Genomic DNA, 18,985 nt, shown 5'->3' with positions numbered 1-18,985 from the left:
CCAAAACACAACCGGATATTTTTGGTTTCATCCAGTTATATCCGGACAAAGCGAGGTGGAATTCGTATGCAATGGACCGAGAAAATCACAGTAAAAATGTTTTTGGAGAAAAGCAAAGTTGTTTTCGTTATGCAAGTGCATAAAATGTCATGTATACAAACAGAAATATCATGTTTGTTTGCCGCAGTTCCTCTAGCTTTCTCCCTAGAAAATATGAATGTGTAGAGCTGGTGTCTCCATGTGGAACCAATTAGTGTTTCCCAGCACAAAATTAAATGTTCCCTGATAAATAACATGCAAAAACTTAAATTCCGTTGATAATATCCGGAAAACATAAACACAGAGGCTTTCACAATATCTGGGTTGTAGTAAGCCAAAACACAACCGGATATTTCTGGTTTCATCCAGTCATATCCGGACTAAGTTTGGTGGAATTCGTATGCAATGAACCGGGAAAATCGCAGTAAAAATGGTTTTGGAGTAAAACAAAGTCTTTTCCTTAAGCCAGTGCATAAAATGTCATCTATACAAACAGAAACATCATGTTTGTTTACCGCAGTTATTCTAGCTTTCTCCCTAGAAAATACGAATGTGTAGACTGGTGTCTCCATGTGGAACCAATTAGTGTTTCCCAGCACAAAATTAAATGTTCCCTGATAAAAACATTCAAAACAATATAATCCATCGATAATATCCAGAAAACACAAACACAGAGTCTGTAGTAATATCTGGGATATAGTAAGCCCAAAAAAAAAGAAAACGGATATTTCTGGTTTCATCCAGTCATATCGGGACAAAGTGAGGTGGAATTCGTATGCAATGGACCGAGAAAATCACAGTAACAATGGTTTTGGAGAAAAGTAAAGCCTTTTTCTTAGGAAAGTGCATAAAATATCATCTATACAAACAGAAATATCATGTTTGTTTGCCGCAGTTCCTCTAGCTTTCTCCCTAGAAAATACAAATGTGTAGAGCTGGTGTCTCCGTGTGGAACCAATTAGTGTTTCTACGGTACAAAATTAAATATTCCCTGATAAAAAATATGCAAAACCATAAGATCCGTTCATAATATCCGGAGAACACAAATACAGAAGCTTTCACAATATCTGGGATTGAGTTAGCCACAACACAACCGGATATTTCTGGTTTCATCCAGTCATACCCGGACAAAGTGGGTTGGAATTCGTATGCAATGGACCAACAAAATCACAGTAAAAATGGTTTTAGAGAAAGGCAAAAAGTCTTTTCCATCGCAAGTGCATAAAATGTCATCTATACAAACAGACATATCATATCGATTTGCAGTTCCTCAAGCTTTCTCCCTAGAACATAGGAATGTGTTACTGGTGTCTCCATGTGGAACCAATTAGTGTTTCTACGGTACAAAATTAAATGTTCCCTGATAAAAACATTCAAAACAATAAAATCCATCGATAATATCCAGAAAACACAGACAATGAGGCTGTAGCAATATCTGGGATATAGTAAGAGAAAACACAACCGGATATTTCTGGTTTCATCCACTCATATCCGGACAAAGTGGGGTGGAATTCATATGTAATGGATCGAGAATATCACAGGAAAAATGGTTTTGGGGAAAAGCAAAGTCTTTTCTTTAGGAAAGTGCATAAAATGTCATCTATACAAACAGAAATATCATGTTTGTTTGCCGCAGTTCCTCTAGCTTTCTCCCTAGAAAATACGAATGTGTAGAGCTGGTGTCTCCATGTGGAACCAATTAGTGTTTCCCAGCACAAAATTAAATGTTCCCTGATAAATAACATGCAAAAACATAAATTCCGTTGATAGTATCCGGAAAACATAAACACAGAGGCTTTCACAATATCTGGGTTGTAGTAAGCCAAAACACAACCGGATATTTCTGGTTTCATCCAGTCATATCCGGACAAAGCGAGGTGGAATTCGTATGCAATGGACCGAGAAAATCACAGTAAAAATGGTTTTGGAGAAAAGCAAAGTTTTTTTCGTTATGCAAGTGCATAAAATGTCATGTATACAAACAGAAATATCATGTTTGTTTGCCGCAGTTCCTCTAACTTTCTCCCTAGAACATACGAATGTGTAGACTGGTGTCTCCATGTTGAACCTATTAGTGTTTCTAAGGTACAAAATTAAATGTTCCCTGATAAAAACATTCAAAACAATAAAGTCCGTTGATAATGTCCAGAAAACACAAACACAGAGTCCATCGCAATATCTGGGATTGAGTTAGCCAAAACACAACCGGATATTTCTGGTTTCATCCAGTCATATCCGGACTAAGTTTGGTGGAATTCGTATGCAATGAACCGGGAAAATTGCAGTAAAAATGGTTTTGGAGTAAAACAAAGTCTTTTCCTTAAGCCAGTGCATAAAATGTCATCTATACAAACAGAAACATCATGTTTGTTTATCGCAGTTATTCTAGCTTTCTCCCTAGAAAATACGAATATGTAGACTGGTGTCTCCATGTGGAACCAATTAGTGTTTCCCAGCACAAAATTAAATGTTCCCTGATAAAAACATTCAAAACAATATAATCCATCGATAATATCCAGAAAACACAAACACAGAGTCTGTAGAAATATCTGGGATATAGTAAGCCCAAAAAAAAGAAAACGGATATTTCTGGTTTCATCCAGTCATATCCGGACAAAGTGAGGTGGAATTCGTATGCAATGTACCGAGAAAATCACAGTAACAATGGTTTTGGAGAAAAGTAAAGTCTTTTTCTTAGGAAAGTGCATAAAATGTCATCTATACAAACAGAAATATCATGTTTGTTTGCCGCAGTTCCTCTAGCTTTCTCCCTAGAAAATACAAATGCGTAGAGCTGGTGTCTCCATGTGGAACCAATTAGTGTTTCTACGGTACAAAATTAAATGTTCCCTGATAAAAAATATGCAAAACCATAAATTGCGTCATAATATCCGGAGAACACAAATACAGAAGCTTTCACAATATCTGGGATTGAGTTAGCCAAAACACAACCGGATATTTCTGGTTTCATCCAGTCATATCCGGACAAAGTGGGTTGGATTTCGTATGCAATGGACCAACAAAATCACAGTAAAAATGGTTTTAGAGAAAGGCAAAAAGTCTTTTCCATCGCAAGTGCATAAAATGTCATCTATACAAACAGACATATCATATCGATTTGCAGTTCCTCAAGCTTTCTCCCTAGAACATAGGAATGTGTTACTGGTGTCTCCATGTGGAACCAATTAGTGTTTCCCAGCACAAAATTAAATGTTCCCTGATAAAAACATTCAAAACAATAAAATCCATCGATAATATCCAGAAAACACAGACACTGAGGCTGTAGAAATATCTGGGATATAGTAAAACAAAACACAACCGGATATTTCTGGTTTCATCCACTCATATCCGGACAAAGTGGGGTGGAATTCATATGTAATGGATCGAGAATATCACAGGAAAAATGGTTTTGGAGAAAAGCAAAGTCTTTTCTTTAGGAAAGTGCATAAAATGTCATGTATACAAACAGAAATATCATGTTTGTTTGCCGCAGTTCCTCTAGCTTTCTCCCTAGAAAATACGAATGTGTAGAGCTGGTGTCTCCATGTGGAACCAATTAGTGTTTCCCAGCACAAAATTAAATGTTCCCTGATAAATAACATGCAAAAACATAAATTCCGTTGATAATATCCGGAAAACATAAACACAGAGGCTTTCACAATATCTGGGTTGTAGTAAGCCAAAACACAACCGGATATTTCTGGTTTCATCCAGTCATATCCGGACAAAGCGAGGTGGAATTTGTATGCAATGGACCGAGAAAATCACAGTAAAAATGTTTTTGGAGAAAAGCAAAGTTGTTTTCGTTATGCAAGTGCATAAAATGTCATATATACAAACAGAAATATCATGTTTGTTTGCCGCAGTTCCTCTAGCTTTCTCCCTGGAAAATATGAATGTGTAGAGCTGGTGTCTCCATGTGGAACCAATTAGTGTTTCCCAGCACAAAATTAAATGTTCCCTGATAAATAACATGCAAAAACATAAATTCCGTTGATAATATCCGGAAAACATAAACACAGAGGCTTTCACAATATCTGGGTTGTAGTAAGCCAAAACACAACCGGATATTTCTGGTTTCATCCAGTCATATCCGGACTAAGTTTGGTGGAATTCGTATGCAATGAACCGGGAAAATCGCAGTAAAAATGGTTTTGGAGTAAAACAAAGTCTTTTCCTTAAGCCAGTGCATAAAATGTCATCTATACAAACAGAAACATCATGTTTGTTTACCGCAGTTATTCTAGCTTTCTCCCTAGAAAATACGAATGTGTAGACTGGTGTCTCCATGTGGAACCTATTAGTGTTTCCCAGCACAAAATTAAATGTTCCCTGATAAAAACATTCAAAACAATATAATCCATCGATAATATCCAGAAAACACAAACACAGAGTCTGTAGTAATATCTGGGATATAGTAAGCCAAAAAAAAAAGAAAACGGATATTTCTGGTTTCATCCAGTCATATCCGGACAAAGTGAGGTGGAATTCGTATGCAATGGACCGAGAAAATCACAGTAACAATGGTTTTGGAGAAAAGTAAAGTCTTTTTCTTAGGAAAGTGCATAAAATGTCATGTATACAAACAGAAATATCATGTTTGTTTGCCGCAGTTCCTCTAGCTTTCTCCCTAGAAAATACAAATGTGTAGAGCTGGTGTCTCCGTGTGGAACCAATTAGTGTTTCTACGGTACAAAATTAAATATTCCCTGATAAAAATATGCAAAACCATAAAATCCGTTCATAATATCCGGAAAACACAAATACAGAAGCTTTCACAATATCTGGGATTGAGTTAGCCAAAACACAACCGGATATTTCTGGTTTCATCCAGTCATACCCGGACAAAGTGGGTTGGAATTCGTATGCAATGGACCAACAAAATCACAGTAAAAATGGTTTTAGAGAAAGGCAAAAAGTCTTTTCCATCGCAAGTGCATAAAATGTCATCTATACAAACAGACATATCATATCGATTTGCAGTTCCTCAAGCTTTCTCCCTAGAACATAGGAATGTGTTACTGGTGTCTCCATGTGGAACCAATTAGTGTTTCCCAGCACAAAATTAAATGTTCCCTGATAAAAACATTCAAAACAATAAAATCCATCGATAATATCCAGAAAACACAGACACTGAGGCTGTAGAAATATCTGGGATATAGTAAAACAAAACACAACCGGATATTTCTGGTTTCATCCACTCATATCCGGACAAAGTGGGGTGGAATTCATATGTAATGGATCGAGAATATCACAGGAAAAATGGTTTTGGGGAAAAGCAAAGTCTTTTCTTTAGGAAAGTGCATAAAATGTCATCTATACAAACAGAAATATCATGTTTGTTTGCCGCAGTTCCTCTAGCTTTCTCCCTAGAAAATACGAATGTGTAGAGCTGGTGTCTCCATGTGGAACCAATTAGTGTTTCCCAGCACAAAATTAAATGTTCCCTGATAAATAACATGCAAAAACATAAATTCCGTTGATAGTATCCGGAAAACATAAACACAGAGGCTTTCACAATATCTGGGTTGTAGTAAGCCAAAACACAACCGGATATTTCTGGTTTCATCCAGTCATATCCGGAAAAAGCGAGGTGGAATTCGTATGCAATGGACCGAGAAAATCACAGTAAAAATGGTTTTGAGAAATGTAAAATCTTTTTGTTAGGAAAGTGCATAAAATGTCATGTATACAAACAGAAATATCATGTTTGTTTGCCGCAGTTCCTCTAACTTTATCCCTAGACATACGAATGTGTATACTGGTGTCTCCATGTTGAACCTATTAGTGTTTCTACGGTACAAAATTAAATGTTCCCTGATAAAAAAACATGCAAAACCATAAAATCCGTTCATAATATCCGGAGAACACAAATACAGAAGCTTTCACAATATCTGGGATTGCGTGAGCCAAAACACAACCGGATATTTCTGGTTTCATCCAGTCATATCCGGACAAAGTGGGTTGGAATTCGTATGCAATGGACCAACAAAATCACAGTAAAAATGGTTTTAGAGAAAGGCAAAAAGTCTTTTCCATCGCAAGTGCATAAAATGTCATCTATACAAACAGACATATCATATCGATTTGCAGTTCCTCAAGCTTTCTCCCTAGAACATAGGAATGTGTTACTGGTGTCTCCATGTGGAACCAAATTGTAATTCTACGGTACAAAATTAAAGGATCCCTGATAAAAACATTCAAAACAATAAAATCCATCCATAATATCCAGAAAACACAGACACTGAGGCTGTAGCAATATCTGGGATATAGTAAGACAAAACACAACCGGATATTTCTGGTTTCATCCACTCATATCCGGACAAAGGGGGGGTGGAATTCATATGTAATGGATCGAGAATATCACAGGAAAAATGGTTTTGGAGAAAAGCAAAGTCTTTTCTTTAGGAAAGTGCATAAAATGTCATCTATACAAACAGAAATATCATGTTTGTTTGCCGCAGTTCCTCTAGCTTTCTCCCTAGAAAATACGAATGTGTAGAGCTGGTGTCTCCATGTGGAACCAATTAGTGTTTCCCAGCACAAAATTAAATGTTCCCTGATAAATAACATGCAAAAACATAAATTCCGTTGATAGTATCCGGAAAACATAAACACAGAGGCTTTCACAATATCTGGGTTGTAGTAAGCCAAAACACAACCGGATATTTCTGGTTTCATCCAGTCATATCCGGAAAAAGCGAGGTGGAATTCGTATGCAATGGACCGAGAAAATCACAGTAAAATTGGTTTTGGAGAAAAGCAAAGTTTTTTTCGTTATGCAAGTGCATAAAATGTCATGTATACAAACAGAAATATCATGTTTGTTTGCCGCAGTTCCTCTAACTTTCTCCCTAGAACATACGAATGTGTAGACTGGTGTCTCCATGTTGAACCTATTAGTGTTTCTACGGTACAAAATTAAATGTTCCCTGATAAAAACATTCAAAACAATAAAGTCCGTTGATAATGTCCAGAAAACACAAACACAGAGTCCGTCGCAATATCTGGGATTGAGTTAGCCAAAACACAACCGGATATTTCTGGTTTCATCCAGTCATATCCGGACTAAGTTTGGTGGAATTCGTATGCAATGAACTGGGAAAATCGCAGTAAAAATGGTTTTGGAGTAAAACAAAGTCTTTTCCTTAAGCCAGTGCATAAAATGTCATCTATACAAACAGAAACATCATGTTTGTTTACCGCAGTTATTCTAGCTTTCTCCCTAGAAAATACGAATGTGTAGACTGGTGTCTCCATGTGGAACCAATTAGTGTTTCCCAGCACAAAATTAAATGTTCCCTGATAAAAACATTCAAAACAATATAATCCATCGATAATATCCAGAAAACACAAACACAGAGTCTGTAGTAATATCTGGGATATAGTAAGCCAAAAAAAAAGAAAACGGATATTTCTGGTTTCATCCAGTCATATCCGGACAAAGTGAGGTGGAATTCGTATGCAATGGACCGAGAAAATCACAGTAAAAATGGTTTTGGAGAAAAGTTAAATCTTTTTGTTAGGAAAGTGCATAAAATGTCATGTATACAAACAGAAATATCATGTTTGTTTGCCGCAGTTCCTCTAGCTTTCTCCCTAGAAAATACAAATGTGTAGAGCTGGTGTCTCTGTGTGGAACCAATTAGTGTTTCTACGGTACAAAATTAAATGTTCCCTGATAAAAAACATGCAAAACCATAAAATCCGTTCATAATATCCGGAGAACACAAATACAGAAGTTTCACAGTATCTGGGATTGAGTTAGCCAAAACACAACCGGATATTTCTGCTTTCATCCAGACATATCCGGACAAAGTGGGTTGGAATTCGTATGCAATGGACCAACAAAATCACAGTAAAAATGGTTTTAGAGAAAGGCAAAAAGTCTTTTCCATCGCAAGTGCATAAAATGTCATCTATACAAACAGACATATCATATCGATTTGCAGTTCCTCAAGCTTTCTCCCTAGAACATAGGAATGTGTTACTGGTGTCTCCATGTGGAACCAATTAGTGTTTCTACGGTACAAAATTAAATGTTCCCTGATAAAAACATTCAAAACAATAAAATCCATCGATAATATCCAGAAAACACAGACACTGAGGCTGTAGCAATATCTGGGATATAGTAAGACAAAACACAACCGGATATTTCTGGTTTCATCCACTCATATCCGGACAAAGTGGGGTGGAATTCATATGTAATGGATCGAGAATATCACAGGAAAAATGGTTTTGGAGAAAAGCAAAGTCTTTTCTTTAGGAAAGTGCATAAAATGTCATCTATACAAACAGAAATGTCATGTTTGTTTGCCGCAGTTCCTCTAGCTTTCTCCCTAGAAAATACGAATGTGTAGAGCTGGTGTCTCCATGTGGAACCAATTAGTGTTTCCCAGCACAAAATTAAATGTTCCCTGATAAATAACATGCAAAAACATAAATTCCGTTGATAATATCCGGAAAACATAAACACAGAGGCTTTCACAATATCTGGGTTGTAGTAAGCCAAAACACAACCGGATATTTCTGGTTTCATCCAGTCATATCCGGACAAAGCGAGGTGGAATTCGTATGCAATGGACCGAGAAAATCACAGTAAAAATGGTTTTGGAGAAAAGCAAAGTTTTTTTCGTTATGCAAGTGCATAAAATGTCATGTATACAAACAGAAATATCATGTTTGTTTGCCGCAGTTCCTCTAACTTTCTCCCTAGAACATACGAATGTGTAGACTGGTGTCTCCATGTTGAACCTATTAGTGTTTCTACGGTACAAAATTAAATGTTCCCTGATAAAAACATTCAAAACAATAAAGTCCGTTGATAATGTCCAGAAAACACCAACACAGAGCCCGTCGCAATATCTGGGATTGATTTAGCCAAAACACAACCGGATATTTCTGGTTTCATCCAGTCATATCCGGACTAAGTTTGGTGGAATTCGTATGCAATGAACCGGGAAAATCGCAGTAAAAATGGTTTTGGAGTAAAACAAAGTCTTTTCCTTAAGCCAGTGCATAAAATGTCATCTATACAAACAGAAACATCATGTTTGTTTACCGCAGTTATTCTAGCTTTCTCCCTAGAAAATACGAATGTGTAGACTGGTGTCTCCATGTGGAACCAATTAGTGTTTCCCAGCACAAAATTAAATGTTCCCTGATAAAAACATTCAAAACAATATAATCCATCGATAATATCCAGAAAACACAAACACAGAGTCTGTAGTAATATCTGGGATATAGTAAGCCAAAAAAAAAGAAAACGGATATTTCTGGTTTCATCCAGTCATATCCGGACAAAGTGAGGTGGAATTTGTATGAAATGGACTGAGAAAATCACAGTAAAAATGGTTTTGGAGAAAAGTAAAATCTTTTTGTTAGGAAAGTGCATAAAATGTCATGTATACAAACAGAAATATCATGTTTGTTTGCCGCAGTTCCTCTAGCTTTCTCCCTAGAAAATACAAATGTGTAGAGCTGGTGTCTCCGTGTGGAACCAATTAGTGTTTCTACGGTACAAAATTAAATGTTCCCTGATAAAAAACATGCAAAACCATAAAATCCATTCATAATATCCGGAAAACACAAATACAGAAGCTTTCACAGTATCTGGGATTGAGTTAGCCAAAACACAACTGGATATTTCTGGTTTCATCCAGTCATATCCGGACAAAGTGGGTTGGAATTCGTATGCAATGGACCAACAAAATCACAGTAAAAATGGTTTTAGAGAAAGGCAAAAAGTCTTTTCCATCGCAAGTGCATAAAATGTCATCTATACAAACAGACATATCATATCGATTTGCAGTTCCTCAAGCTTTCTCCCTAGAACATAGGAATGTGTTACTGGTGTCTCCATGTGGAACCAATTAGTGTTTCTACGGTACAAAATTAAATGTTCCCTGATAAAAACATTCAAAACAATAAAATCCATCGATAATATCCAGAAAACACAGACACTGAGGCTGTAGCAATATCTGGGATATAGAAAGACAAAACACAACCGGATATTTCTGGTTTCATCCACTCATATCCGGACAAAGTGGGGTGGAATTCATATGTAATGGATCGAGAATATCACAGGAAAAATCGTTTTGGAGAAAAGCAAAGTCTTTTCTTTAGGAAAGTGCATAAAATGTCATCTATACAAACAGAAATATCATGTTTGTTTGCCGCAGTTCCTCTAGCTTTCTCCCTAGAAAATACGAATGTGTAGAACTGGTGTCTCCGTGTGGAACCAATTAGTGTTTCTAAGGTACAAAATTAAATGTTCCCTGATAAAAAACATGCAAAACCATAAAATCCGTTGATAATATCCGGAAATCACAAATACAGAAGCTTTCACAATATCTGGGATTGAGTTAGCCAAAACACAACCGGATATTTCTGGTTTCATCCAGTCATATCCGGACTAAGTTTGGTGGAATTCGTATGCAATGAACCGGGAAAATCGCAGTAAAAATGGTTTTGGAGTAAAACAAAGTCTTTTCCTTAAGCCAGTGCATAAAATGTCATCTATACAAACAGAAATATCATGTTTGTTTACCGCAGTTATTCTAGCTTTCTCCCTAGAAAATACGAATGTGTAGACTGGTATCTCCATGTGGAACCAATTAGTGTTTCCCAGCACAAAATTAAATGTTCCCTGATAAAAACATTCAAAACAATAAAATCCATCGATAATATCCAGAAAACACAGACACTGAGGCTGTAGCAATATCTGGGATATAGTAAGACAAAACACAACCGGATATTTCTGGTTTCATCCACTCATATCCGGACAAAGTGGGGTGGAATTCATATGTAATGGATCGAGAATATCACAGGAAAAATGGTTTTGGAGAAAAGCAAAGTCTTTTCTTTAGGAAAGTGCATAAAATGTCATCTATACAAACAGAAATATCATGTTTGTTTGCCGCAGTTCCTCTAGCTTTCTCCCTAGAAAATACGAATGTGTAGAGCTGGTGTCTCCATGTGGAACCAATTAGTGTTTCCCAGCACAAAATTAAATGTTCCCTGATAAATAACATGCAAAAACATAAATTCCGTTGATAGTATCCGGAAAACATAAACACAGAGGCTTTCACAATATCTGGGTTGTAGTAAGCCAAAACACAACCGGATATTTCTGGTTTCATCCAGTCATATCCGGACAAAGCGAGGTGGAATTCGTATGCAATGGACTGAGAAAATCACAGTAAAAATGGTTTTGGAGAAAAGCAAAGTTTTTTTCGTTATGCAAGTGCATAAAATGTCATGTATACAAACAGAAATATCATGTTTGTTTGCCGCAGTTCCTCTAACTTTCTCCCTAGAACATACGAATGTGTAGACTGGTGTCTCCATGTTGAACCTATTAGTGTTTCTAAGGTACAAAAGTAATGTTCCCTTATAAAAACATTCAAAACAATAAAGTCCGTTGATAATGTCCAGAAAACACCAACACAGAGTCCGTTGCAATATCTGGGATTGATTTAGTCAAAACACAACCGAATATTTCTGGTTTCATCCAGTCATATCCGGACTAAGTTTGGTGGAATTCGTATGCAATGAACCGGGAAAATCGCAGTAAAAATGGTTTTGGAGTAAAACAAAGTCTTTTCCTTAAGCCAGTGCATAAAATGTCATCTATACAAACAGAAACATCATGTTTGTTTACCGCAGTTATTCTAGCTTTCTCCCTAGAAAATACGAATGTGTAGAGCTGGTGTCTCCATGTGGAACCAATTAGTGTTTCCCAGCACAAAATTAAATGTTCCCTGATAAATAACATGCAAAAACATAAATTCCGTTGATAATATCCGGAAAACATAAACACAGAGGCTTTCACAATATCTGGGTTGTAGTAAGCCAAAACACAACCGGATATTTCTGGTTTCATCCAGTCATATCCGGAAAAAGCGAGGTGGAATTCGTATGCAATGGACCGAGAAAATCACAGTAAAAATGGTTTTGGAGAAAAGCAAAGTTTTTTTCGTTATGCAAGTGCATAAAATGTCATGTATACAAACAGAAATATCATGTTTGTTTGCCGCAGTTCCTCTAACTTTCTCCCTAGAACATACGAATGTGTATACTGGTGTCTCCATGTTGAACCTATTAGTGTTTCTACGGTACAAAATTAAATGTTCCCTGATAAAAACATTCAAAACAATAAAGTCCGTTGATAATGTCCAGAAAACACAAACACAGAGTCCGTCGCAATATCTGGGATTGAGTTAGCCAAAACACAACCGGATATTTCTGGTTTCATCCAGTCATATCCGGACTAAGTTTGGTGGAATTCGTATGCAATGAACCGGGAAAATCGCAGTAAAAATGGTTTTGGAGTAAAACAAAGTTTTTCCTTAAGCCAGTGCATAAAATGTCATCTATACAAACAGAAACATCATGTTTGTTTACCGCAGTTATTCTAGCTTTCTCCCTAGAAAATACGAATGTGTAGACTGGTGTCTCCATGTGGAACCAATTAGTGTTTCCCAGCACAAAATTAAATGTTCCCTGATAAAAACATTCAAAACAATAAAATCCATCGATAATATCCAGAAAACACAGACACTGAGGCTGTAGCAATATCTGGGATATAGTAAGACAAAACACAACCGGATATTTCTGGTTTCATCCACTCATATCCGGACAAAGTGGGGTGGAATTCATATGTAATGGATCGAGAATATCACAGGAAAAATGGTTTTGGAGAAAAGCAAAGTCTTTTCTTTAGGAAAGTGCATAAAATGTCATCTATACAAACAGAAATATCATGTTTGTTTGCCGCAGTTCCTCTAGCTTTCTCCCTAGAAAATACGAATGTGTAGAGCTGGTGTCTCCATGTGGAACCAATTAGTGTTTCCCAGCACAAAATTAAATGTTCCCTGATAAATAACATGCAAAAACATAAATTCCGTTGATAGTATCCGGAAAACATAAACACAGAGGCTTTCACAATATCTGGGTTGTAGTAAGCCAAAACACAACCGGATATTTCTGGTTTCATCCAGTCATATCCGGACAAAGCGAGGTGGAATTCGGATGCAATGGACTGAGAAAATCACAGTAAAAATGGTTTTGGAGAAAAGCAAAGTTTTTTTCGTTATGCAAGTGCATAAAATGTCATGTATACAAACAGAAATATCATGTTTGTTTGCCGCAGTTCCTCTAACTTTCTCCCTAGAACATACGAATGTGTAGACTGGTGTCTCCATGTTGAACCTATTAGTGTTTCTAAGGTACAAAATTAAATGTTCCCTTATAAAAACATTCAAAACAATAAAGTCCGTTGATAATGTCCAGAAAACACCAACACAGAGTCCGTTGCAATATCTGGGATTGATTTAGTCAAAACACAACCGGATATTTCTGGTTTCATCCAGTCATATCCGGACTAAGTTTGGTGGAATTCGTATGCAATGAACCGGGAAAATCGCAGTAAAAATGGTTTTGGAGTAAAACAAAGTCTTTTCCTTAAGCCAGTGCATAAAATGTCATCTATACAAACAGAAACATCATGTTTGTTTACCGCAGTTATTCTAGCTTTCTCCCTAGAAAATACGAATGTGTAGACTGGTGTCTCCATGTGCAAACAATTAGTGTTTCCCAGCACAAAATTAAATGTTCCCTGATAAAAACATTCAAAACAATATAATCCATCGATAATATCCAGAAAACACAAACACAGAGTGTAGTAATATCTGGGATATAGTAAGCCCAAAAAAAAGAAAACGGATATTTCTGGTTTCATCCAGTCATATCCGGACAAAGTGAGGTGGAATTCGTATGCAATGGACCGAGAAAATCACAGTAAAAATGGTTTTGGAGAAAAGCAAAGTTTTTCTCGTTATGCAAGTGCATAAAATGTCATGTATACAAACAGAAATATCATGTTTGTTTGCCGCAGTTCCTCTAGCTTTCTCCCTAGAAAATACGAATGTGTAGAACTGGTGTCTCCGTGTGGAACCAATTAGTGTTTCTAAGGTACAAAATTAAATGTTCCCTGATAAAAAACATGCAAAACCATAAAATCCGTTGATAATATCCGGAAAACACAAATACAGAAGCTTTCACAATATCTGGGATTGAGTTAGCCAAAACACAACCGGATATTTCTGGTTTCATCCAGTCATATCCGGACTAAGTTTGGTGGAATTCGTATGCAATGAACCGGGAAAATCGCAGTAAAAATCGTTTTGGAGTAAAACACAGTCTTTTCCTTAAGCCAGTGCATAAAATGTCATCTATACAAACAGAAACATCATGTTTGTTTACCGCAGTTATTCTAGCTTTCTCCCTAGAAAATACGAATGTGTAGACTGGTATCTCCATGTGGAACCAATTAGTGTTTCCCAGCACAAAATTAAATGTTCCCTGATAAAAACATTCAAAACAATAAAATCCATCGATAATATCCAGAAAACACAGACACTGAGGCTGTAGCAATATCTGGGATATAGTAAGACAAAACACAACCGGATATTTCTGGTTTCATCCACTCATATCCGGACAAAGTGGGGTGGAATTCATATGTAATGGATCGAGGATATCACAGGAAAAATGGTTTTGGAGAAAAGCAAAGTCTTTTCTTTAGGAAAGTGCATAAAATGTCATCTATACAAACAGAAATATCATGTTTGTTTGCCGCAGTTCCTCTAGCTTTCTCCCTAGAAAATACGAATGTGTAGAGCTGGTGTCTCCATGTGGAACCAATTAGTGTTTCCCAGCACAAAATTAAATGTTCCCTGATAAATAACATGCAAAAACATAAATTCCGTTGATAGTATCCGGAAAACATAAACACAGAGGCTTTCACAATATCTGGGTTGTAGTAAGCCAAAACACAACCGGATATTTCTGGTTTCATCCAGTCATATCCGGAAAAAGCGAGGTGGAATTCGGATGCAATGGACCGAGAAAATCACAGTAAAAATGGTTTTGGAGAAAAGCAAAGTTTTTTTCGTTATGTAAGTGCATAAAATGTCATGTATACAAACAGAAATATCATGTTTGTTTGCCGCAGTTCCTCTAACTTTCTCCCTAGAAAATACGAATGTGTAGAACTGGTGTCTCCGTGTGGAACCAATTAGTGTTTCTAAGGTACAAAATTAAATGTTCCCTGATAAAAAACATGCAAAACCATAAAATCCGTTGATAATATCCGGAAAACACAAATACAGAAGCTTTCACAATATCTGGGATTGAGTTAGCCAAAACACAACCGGATATTTCTGGTTTCATCCAGTCATATCCGGACTAAGTTTGGTGGAATTCGTATGCAATGAACCGGGAAAATCGCAGTAAAAATGGTTTTGGAGTAAAACAAAGTCTTTTCCTTAAGCCAGTGCATAAAATGTCATCTATACAAACAGAAATATCATGTTTGTTTACCGCAGTTATTCTAGCTTTCTCCCTAGAAAATACGAATGTGTAGACTGGTATCTCCATGTAGAACCAATTAGTGTTTCCCAGCACAAAATTAAATGTTCCCTGATAAAAACATTCAAAACAATAAAATCCATTGATAATATCCAGAAAACACAGACACTGAGGCTGTAGCAATATCTGGGATATAGTAAGACAAAACACAACCGGATATTTCTGGTTTCATCCACTCATATCCGGACAAAGTGGGGTGGAATTCATATGTAATGGATCGAGAATATCACAGGAAAAATGGTTTTGGAGAAAAGCAAAGTCTTTTCTTTAGGAAAGTGCATAAAATGTCATCTATACAAACAGAAATATCATGTTTGTTTGCCGCAGTTCCTCTAGCTTTCTCCCTAGAAAATACGAATGTGTAGAGCTGGTGTCTCCATGTGGAACCAATTAGTGTTTCCCAGCACAAAATTAAATGTTCCCTGATAAATAACATGCAAAAACATAAATTCCGTTGATAGTATCCGGAAAACATAAACACAGAGGCTTTCACAATATCTGGGTTGTAGTAAGCCAAAACACAACCGGATATTTCTGGTTTCATCCAGTCATATCCGGACAAAGCGAGGTGGAATTCGTATGCAATGGACCGAGAAAATCACAGTAAAAATGGTTTTGGAGAAAAGCAAAGTTTTTTTCGTTATGCAAGTGCATAAAATGTCATGTATACAAACAGAAATATCATGTTTGTTTGCCGCAGTTCCTCTAACTTTCTCCCTAGAACATACGAATGTGTAGACTGGTGTCTCCATGTTGAACCTATTAGTGTTTCTAAGGTACAAAATTAAATGTTCCCTTATAAAAACATTCAAAACAATAAAGTCCGTTGATAATGTCCAGAAAACACCAACACAGAGTCCGTTGCAATATCTGGGATTGATTTAGTCAAAACACAACCGGATATTTCTGGTTTCATCCAGTCATATCCGGACTAAGTTTGGTGGAATTCGTATGCAATGAACCGGGAAAATCGCAGTAAAAATGGTTTTGGAGTAAAACAAAGTCTTTTCCTTAAGCCAGTGCATAAAATGTCATCTATACAAACAGAAACATCATGTTTGTTTACCGCAGTTATTCTAGCTTTCTCCCTAGAAAATACGAATGTGTAGAGCTGGTGTCTCCATGTGGAACCAATTAGTGTTTCCCAGCACAAAATTAAATGTTCCCTGATAAATAACATGCAAAAACATAAATTCCGTTGATAGTATCCGGAAAACATAAACACAGAGGCTTTCACAATATCTGGGTTGTAGTAAGCCAAAACACAACCGGATATTTCTGGTTTCATCCAGTCATATCCGGAAAAAGCAAGGTGGAATTCGTATGCAATGGACCGAGAAAATCACAGTAAAAATGGTTTTGGAGAAAAGCAAAGTTTTTTTCGTTATGCAAGTGCATAAAATGTCATGTATACAAACAGAAATATCATGTTTGTTTGCCGCAGTTCCTCTAGCTTTCTCCCTAGAAAATACGAATGTGTAGAACTGGTGTCTCCGTGTGGAACCAATTAGTGTTTCTAAGGTACAAAATTAAATGTTCCCTGATAAAAAACATGCAAAACCATAAAATCCGTTGATAATATCCGGAAAACACAAATACAGAGTCCGTCGCATTATCTGGGATTGATTTAGCCAAAACACAACCGGATATTTCTGGTTTCATCCAGTCATATCCGGACTAAGTTTGGTGGAATTCGTATGCAATGAACCGGGAAAATCGCAGTAAAAATGGTTTTGGAGTAAAACAAAGTCTTTTCCTTAAGCCAGTGCATAAAATGTCATCTATACAAACAGAAACATCATGTTTGTTTACCGCAGTTATTCTAGCTTTCTCCCTAGAAAATACGAATATGTAGACTGGTGTCTCCATGTGGAACCAATTAGTGTTTCCCAGCACAAAATTAAATGTTCCCTGATAAAAACATTCAAAACAATATAATCCATCGATAATATCCAGAAAACACAAACACAGAGTCTGTAGTAATATCTGGGATATAGTAAGCCCAAAAAAAAGAAAACGGATATTTCTGGTTTCATCCAGTCATATCCGGACAAAGTGAGGTGGAATTCGTATGCAATGGACCGAGAAAATCACAGTAAAAATGGTTTTGGAGAAAAGCAAAGTTTTTTTCGTTATGCAAGTGCATAAAATGTCATGTATACAAACAGAAATATCATGTTTGTTTGCCGCAGTTCCTCTAGCTTTCTCCCTAGAAAATACGAATGTGTAGAACTGGTGTCTCCGTGTGGAACCAATTAGTGTTTCTAAGGTACAAAATTAAATGTTCCCTGATAAAAAACATGCAAAACCATAAAATCCGTTGATAATATCCGGAAAACACAAATACAGAAGCTTTCACAATATCTGGGATTGAGTTAGCCAAAACACAACCGGATATTTCTGGTTTCATCCAGTCATATCCGGACTAAGTTTGGTGGAATTCGTATGCAATGAACCGGGAAAATCGCAGTAAAAATCGTTTTGGAGTAAAACAAAGTCTTTTCCTTAAGCCAGTGCATAAAATGTCATCTATACAAACAGAAATATCATATTTGTTTACCGCAGTTATTCTAGCTTTCTCCCTAGAAAATACGAATGTGTAGACTGGTATCTCCATGTGGAACCAATTAGTGTTTCCCAGCACAAAATTAAATGTTCCCTGATAAAAACATTCAAAACAATAAAATCCATCGATAATATCCAGAAAACACAGACACTGAGGCTGTAGCAATATCTGGGATATAGTAAGACAAAACACAACCGGATATTTCTGGTTTCATCCACTCATATCCGGACAAAGTGGGGTGGAATTCATATGTAATGGATCGAGAATATCACAGGAAAAATGGTTTTGGAGAAAAGCAAAGTCTTTTCTTTAGGAAAGTGCATAAAATGTCATCTATACAAACAGAAATATCATGTTTGTTTGCCGCAGTTCCTCTAGCTTTCTCCCTAGAAAATACGAATGTGTAGAGCTGGTGTCTCCATGTGGAACCAATTAGTGTTTCCCAGCACAAAATTAAATGTTCCCTGATAAATAACATGCAAAAACATAAATTCCGTTGATAGTATCCGGAAAACATAAACACAGAGGCTTTCACAATATCTGGGTTGTAGTAAGCCAAAACACAACCGGATATTTCTGGTTTCATCCAGTCATATCCGGAAAAAGCGAGGTGGAATTCGTATGCAATGGACTGAGAAAATCACAGTAAAAATGGTTTTGGAGAAAAGCAAAGTTTTTTTCGTTATGCAAGTGCATAAAATGTCATGTATACAAACAGAAATATCATGTTTGTTTGCCGCAGTTCCTCTAACTTTCTCCCTAGAACATACGAATGTGTAGACTGGTGTCTCCATGTTGAACCTATTAGTGTTTCTAAGGTACAAAATTAAATGTTCCCTTATAAAAACATTCAAAACAATAAAGTCCGTTGATAATGTCCAGAAAACACCAACACAGAGTCCGTTGCAATATCTGGGATTGATTTAGTCAAAACACAACCGGATATTTCTG

The sequence above is a fragment of the Lepus europaeus genome, chromosome 19 (assembly GCF_033115175.1).
Source record: "Lepus europaeus isolate LE1 chromosome 19, mLepTim1.pri, whole genome shotgun sequence".
NCBI classification, from domain to species: domain Eukaryota; kingdom Metazoa; phylum Chordata; class Mammalia; order Lagomorpha; family Leporidae; genus Lepus; species Lepus europaeus.
This window is presented reverse-complemented; position numbering follows the sequence as displayed.